Below are 7576 nucleotides of genomic sequence, written 5' to 3' on the forward strand. Positions count from 1 at the left end.
TCGATCGAAGCTGTTGATCAAGATTGGACAGCATTTTCAGAATGGCTGTCCGGACCGCCAGAAGCTAGGTCTAGACCCAAGTTCCAGAAAGCTACAATTGAGAGTCAAATCCGAACCATCAGAAGCTGGGTCCGAACCCAATTTCCAGCAAGTCCTTTTTATATGGCCTGTCCGGACACAAGACTTGGATGTCCGGACCCCACGGGTTTATGCATATGTAACCATAGCCGTGTCCGGACACCCACTTTTCCCTGTTCGGACATGGCCGCTAAATTGCTGTTTATTTTTATTTAAACAAACGGTTTTGCCTATTATACGTACGTATTTAGGGGAACAAAAACAGAGAGCTTAGAGAGAGATATTGTTCTAGTTTATGTGAGTAAAGATTAAATATGTGAAGCCAATTGGAGTTCCAGTGAAAGGAAACCTTATAGAAGAATTGTGCTAGATGTTCTGGAAAGGGCTACTGTGGTAGAAGTCAAGTAGGTCGCTTGTCGTGTACAAGGAAGAGTAAATTGCAAAGGTTTTGTAATTCTTCTTGTATTTCTTATTCTTCTTATAGTGGATTGATTTCCTGGGTTTGACTGCCCCGGAGAGGTTTTACATTTAGAGAGTTCTCTAAATGGTTTCCTCTTTGTAACCAAATATCTGTGTTCTTATTTTTCATTACATATCTGTATTTGGTTGATTATTAATTGTTAGGTCAGATCTTATTCCGCTTAATATTTGTGAATCACCTAGACATTTGAATAGGTGTCGTCTGGAGTCGTTTTAGAATTTTCAATTGGTATCAAAGCGGGTTTAATCTGTCAAATAATTAAATTCCTGAGTGTGATCCTATATACTTTCTAAATGTCCCAAACTCTTGATTGTTTTGAAACTATTATGTCTTCTGATAAACAGTATTATTCTGATTTTAATTCTGATAATGAAATCGATCTTCAGGAGATTTATAATTTGTTGTTTGTGAAATTCTCTGAGCTACAAGTTATTAATTCCAAGAATCTAAAGAAACTCAGAGAGGCTGAACATGATCAAGATGAGCTAATTGGTGAATTGAGTGATTCTCTTGATTTGTGTAAAACATTGAAATCTGAAAATCATGATCTTGCTAATAAAGTTGAGTCATTAGAGAATGAATTAAAGGAGTCTAAAAATCTATTGGAAAAATTCACTAATGATAATCTTGACAAAATTTTGCATACCCAAAAATCTACTTGTGATAAACCTGGGATTGATTTTGACAAGATTATTGCTCATTCCTCTAACCTTGCTTCTTCTTCCAAGAAAGTTTTTGTTGAAACAGAAAACTTGGAAGAGCCATTGGATAAAAATAAACTAGTTGCTGTTCACTCGTCAAGAAGAAGAGGAAAAGAAGTCTTAAAGAAAAAGAAGAAAACAGCTACTGTGACCTCAAGAGGTAAGAAGGGTAAGAAAGGCAAGTACTCTCGTATTGAGCACTTTTTACCTAGAAGCAACTTCAACTTTGTTTACCTTGCAAGGAACCAACCTTTTCAAAGGTTCATTCCTGCATGTTATCATTGTGGTAAGATTGGGCATATTCGCCCTAATTGTTTTCAGTTGAATAATCATGAGTCAAAAAGAGATTATTTTCGTTCTAGTAATAGTCATGAGGAATTATTCAACATGCTAAGGGGTGTTATCACCCAGTTAAATGATTTGGACAAGAGTCGTGCATTTGTCCACAATATAAAGAAAGTTTGGATTAAGAAGGTTGATACCATTCACACATTAAGGGGGAGTGGTAGTAATCTCACCTAAATTAGGTGAGTAAATAACATGTCTAGGAATTGTTGTTTTGCTTATTTTTGAAAATCGTAGAGTATGTTGTTTTTCTTTGTGCATTGTATTTTTGTTTGTTTTGCATTTGTTTTCGTTCATGTGCATTTCTTTTGTAAAAAATTTTAAAAAGACAAAAATATGTTACTTTGATTGTTTTCTTTTCTTTCTTTTGTCTTATGTACCTAGATAGTCCATTAATTTCTCATGTTGCTTTTTATGGATTTAATTCCTTGCGTCTTGGAATGTTCTTAATATGCATGAAATGAAAATTTATGTCAATAGACTTGTGTTTGTGGTTACCTAAAGCTTGAACTTATGTGGTACATTTTGCCTATGCTTTATCTCTTGTGTACATTTAAGCTTTAAATTGAGGTTTTGTTTCACTTTATTTGTGAGGTATGTTAGGTAACCATATGAGGTTTTTGACTAGTCATATTTTTCAAATTAACCATATGTTAGTTGAACCCAGGGCTTAAAAATTCCTGCTTTCTCTTTTGTGATAAGCACCAAAAGTTTAAGGACACTTTCTCAAAGAGAAAAATAAACAAGATAATGAAACAAATAAAATCAAAAGATCATATTCCAAAAGGAATTTATTTCACTGTGTCAAACTTATGCAAAATGTATTACAAAGAGAAACGTATAAGATGAGAGTGGCTAGGCCCTAGTATGATAAGGTTTGACTTTTGATTTGATATACTTGTCAAAACCTCATGGTGGTGAAACTTTCTCCTCATTTTATAAGTTGAAAATTTTTCTCTTTGGATGGCTTACACACACACTACACAAGCATGGGTTGAATGGAACATTTTTCTTTGCTTGGGTTAAGCAATATGAGTTTCTTGCAATTTCTAGTCTCATGTATATTTTGCATATTTTGAGCATGTTTGGGATATTCATTGTGCAATACATGAGTCATTGATATGTATATCATGTGTGTTCATTTGACTTTTGAGGGGGAGAATTGAAAATTTTTCTCTTTGGATGGCTTACACACACACACTACACAAGCATTGGTTGAATGGAACATTTTTCTTTGCTTGGGTTAAGCAATATGAGTTTCTTGTAATTTCTAGTCTCATTATATTTTGCATATTTTGAGCATGTTTGGGATATTCATTGTGCAATACATGAGTCATTGATATGTATATCATGTGTGTTCATTTGACTTTTGAGGGGGAGAAACATGTTTTGCTTTTTTTATCTTGTTGTTGATTATTGAATCATATATTGAGGGGGAGTTTTTGGTGATGTGTGTTCATGATCTTGCATTCTACGTCATTTTTTTTTTATCATAAGTTTTATTTATGTATTACTGTTCTACATATGCCTTGATGTATTTTGTGAAGTGTTTCAAGAAATATGAAAACCTTTTGTCATTCTGTGACAAAAAGGGAAAGTAAATATGGGGAGATGATGGGATTAGCTCAGCATTTTGGTTTTGTCACTGAATTGCCAAAGGGGGAGTTTGTTAGTTCTTGTGTTGGCTTAATTCAGTTTCCAAAATGCAAAGGCTACTGTTCATAGGCTCAAACACTGATATAGAATGCTCAGAATCCAATCTCCACCGTTCATAATGTAGATTCCTGTGTCATGAAAGTCCTTGCAAAATTTTAACTCAATCAGACCACAAACGCCCATCGATCGGAGCTGTTGATCAAGACTGGACAATATTTCCAAAATGGCTATTCGGACCGCCAGAAGTTGGGTTCGGACCCAAGTTCTAGAAAGCTGTAATTGAGAGTCAGGTCCGGACCATTAGAAGCTGGGTCCGAACCCAATTTCCAGCAAGTCCTTTTTATATGGCCTGTCCGGACACAAGACTTGGATGTCCGGACCCCACAGGTTTATGCATATATAACCCTAGCCGTGTCCGGACACCTACTTATCCCTGTTCGGACATGGCGGCTAAATTGCTGTTTATTTTCTATTTAAACAAACTGTTTTGCCTATTATACGTATGTATTTTTGGGAACAAAAACAGAGAGCTTAGAGTGAGATATTTTTCAAGTTTATGTGAGTAAAGATTAAATACGTGAAGCCAATCGGAGTTTCGGTAAAAGGAAATCTTATAGAAGAATTGTGCCAGATGTTCTGGAAAGGGCTATTGCGGTAGAAGTCAAGTAGGTCGCTTGTCGTGTACAAGGAAGAGTAAATTGCAAAGGTTTTGTAATTCTTCTTGTATTCCTTATTCTTCTTATAGTGGATTGATTTCCTGGGTTTGGTTACCTCGGAGAGGTTTTACATTTAGAGAGTTCTCTAAATGGTTTCCTCTTCGTAACCAAATATTTGTGTTCTTGTTTTTCATTACATATCTGTATTTGGTTAATTATTAATTGTTAGGTCAGATCTTATTCCACTTAATATTTGTAAATCACCTAGACATTTGAATAGGTGTAGGTTGGAGTCGTTTTAGAATTTTGAAAGTGTATTACTCTGTCAGACATCAGGGGGCGTTTGGCAACAACCTTGACCCAGGCCTCAATACTGTTTTTGTCTTTTTCCCTATATGTTTTTACACTTTTGCCCTTATATGTCTTGTTCCTTATATTTGCTCACAAACAAGTCGTGCGCAACGTCTGAAACGGAGCCCCCAGCTTCTCAAACTCGAAAATCCTCCAGCCCGCTCCCCCTCTCCGTGGCTTCTCCTAAATGACTGAAGCACCCATCCCCCTTGCGAATATTACTAGCTGCCGTTTCACCCCAACCCCTTCCGAAAAATCCAGCCTCTCGTTCCTGTTTCACAGTTGCTTCGGACGTGAGCTCTGTCTCGAGCAGGGGGGAAATCTGCGCGCCAACAAGGTAAGAGCCTGAATTTCCATTTCTTTTCCTGGGTTTTGAGGAATTTCCATCCTCGCCTTGTTATTTTGTTGATTTTGGGTTCCAATAATTGTTTAGGGTTTTGAGGGATTTCAGTTGTTGGTGCTATATTGTTTGGGTTCCAAAAGGGTATTCACAATTTTCCTTCTTATGTACCAATTGTTCTGTTTGTTATGATAAGCTGTTAATTCTGACATGTGAAAAAGTTCTTAGTATTGTCTTCAAGTGTGTTCTTTTTGTTTGTATTAGTAGTGTTGTTGTTGTTGTTGTTCTTTTGAATCTTGAAATCGAAGGGTTTGGGTAGGATTTCTCGAATCAGGCTTGAATTTTCTGTAATGGGTCATTTAGGGACAGATAATATCCAAGAAAAATTGAACCCAGATTGGGGAAAAGCGCTCTATCAGTACGAACATGTAGGATCCTTAAGATGAGTTCTAAGATCAGTAAAAATATTGTTAACTTCATTAACTAATGTCTATGCCTCCCTTGATTAAATTGTGTCAAACTGTTTTTTGAGAAGTCATTGTGATTGAAAGAAAAATGCAATGAGTATTACTAGAGCTTAAGGCTAGCCATTTTAGAGGTTTGATGACTCCAATAAGGCATGCATTATTGTTGGGTATAATTTCTCCACCGATTTTACTAGAAAAAAACGGTGACCTTCTTATGAGTTATGACTAGGGAATGATTGTAGCAATGAGGTTAATCATACATGATGATCAGCAGATGATTGAGGAGCTTCCCGTTATGATAGAAAATTATTATTCTGAAAAATTTAATATAAATTGAAGTTCTGGATTTCTACCACTACAACCAAATAATGAATTTGTTGTCATCATCTAAGTTTATCTAGGGCCATGTACCATTTTACATGGTATAAACCATGTTGTCTTTCCCACACCTATTTTTACGTTCTTTTTGGTCCTCTATTGGTTCCTGTTCGTGTTCAATTAATCTATGATCACTTTTATGTGACATAATGTAGCCTTATATATTTTATGGCTTGTGAATTTCTATAGAATGAGTGAAAAACCTTCCATAATGACAATATTCTCATTATTACCAACTCGTAGTTCCTTGTTAATTGTCTTAATGGCTAATTATTACAAGGATACCACTGATAGATAATAAATGATATTATCCAAGTGCAAAAGAATGTCATTCAGTTGATATCTTGGGAAAGTCAAAGAAGTTCCTTCCTTCTTTGATCCCCACTCTTCTCCAAATAATAGTTTCTTAGTGCCATTATTTATTATGAGAAATGCAAGTTTGCTTCATTTCTTGTGTGTTAGATTTTTGTTTACGTTGTGTCTTTTGATTAATAGCTGGTCTTGCTTTTCAATAGTTGCTGCACCATTGTCATATGCGCCCTACACTTTTTGTCCATGCTTATTCTTCAACTGTTGAACTTAGCATTTCGCCTAAATTTCGCTGTCTAATTTGTGTATGAGTTTCGAAACAAACAAAAAGCAATGTGTAGAGAGAAGATAACAAAAATGAGTTTTTGAAATTAAGTCTGAGGTAATTTCGGTATATGGCACTTTGATAGTGTAGACTGCAAGCTTCAGGAATATTGCCCTCGTTTGACAATGTTTTGTTGAAAAGGTTTTTGTTTTACGGTAAAAAAGAAAAAAAAAATTAACAAACAACTCTAAACACAAAATACCCAACAATAAGTTTTCCTCTTTGTGGCACCTCAAAACTCTTTTTCAACCAAAAAGCAAAAATTACCCTCTAAAAGGTTTTATCAAATGAACCGACCATAATTGTAGTGTGCAGGATCTTTTAAATAAGGCGTTCCCTTGGGACAATAAACAACCAAGTAGATCAGAATGAAACATCCTCAACCCAACTGCACAATAATGAATAGCCCTGGAAAACCTTTCCTTGAGACGAGCAATGGTGAACAACCAACATCACAATAATTGTACTGTGCAGGATATTTTATATAAAGATTAACAAATCACAGATTGCAATATGAATTTGTGGGAGATGGTTTTGGGAATGAATAGACTTGATAGAGCTCATAACATAAAAGACCATTGACTAACATCAACTAGTATTTAGATAATTCCCTAATAAAATAAAGTTCCTTCAAAACGAGTCTTGTTTAGGTTGTAGAAATTTGGAAATCTTTTGCTTTTTGGTTTTTATTTTTTATTTTTCTCTGATACACATAACTGTTCTATGCATCCCCTTAACAATATGACAGGGTTGATTATGTCTGCAATTAGTGATGCGTCGAGCGGCCGTCCATTATGTCGCTATGGAGTTGTTGCGTTCGTAAAGTATTCCTGGACAAATGATAATTACAGCAGAAAGTGGTATGGGTGCAAAAAGTATAAGGTATTGTATGACATTTACTTTCCATGTTAACATTTTTGACCAATTTTATTTGGTTTAGGATATATTTTTGACTTTTCTTCCAAATTTTGTATTTTGTAGCAAGTTGGTGATTGTAGCTTCTTTCTTTGGGCTGACAACGAGATGACAGGTTACAAAAAATAAAAAAAATAAAAAAATCATGCAACGCTTGAAGGACATAGAAGAGCAAACCCGGGCAGAAATTGGTAGACTAGAAAAATTGTTGGCTACCAAACAGGCACTGTATAGAGCACATCTAGAAAACATGTTTCAGTCTAGGGATGAGATGTAGAAATCTATGGTAGCGAATACCCAGTTTAGGGAGGTCAAGTTTCAGTTAAAACAAATGACGTATCAGGCAGTGTTGGCTTTGCTTTTCTTGCTGGTGTTCCTTTATGTTGGCAGTTACAACGCAGCTAGTAATAACAAGTTGATGTTAAAATGAACTATGTCCCCTTAAATTGTAGATACTTAACGGTTGTAATTTATAATAGTTTGTGTTTTGGATTAATTGTGCTACTCCTTTTACACAATTATTGTAATTTACTAGCCGCTTGTTCTTCATATACAACATATGGACCTTATTTGT

The sequence above is a fragment of the Corylus avellana genome, chromosome ca5 (assembly GCF_901000735.1).
Source record: "Corylus avellana chromosome ca5, CavTom2PMs-1.0".
NCBI classification, from domain to species: domain Eukaryota; kingdom Viridiplantae; phylum Streptophyta; class Magnoliopsida; order Fagales; family Betulaceae; genus Corylus; species Corylus avellana.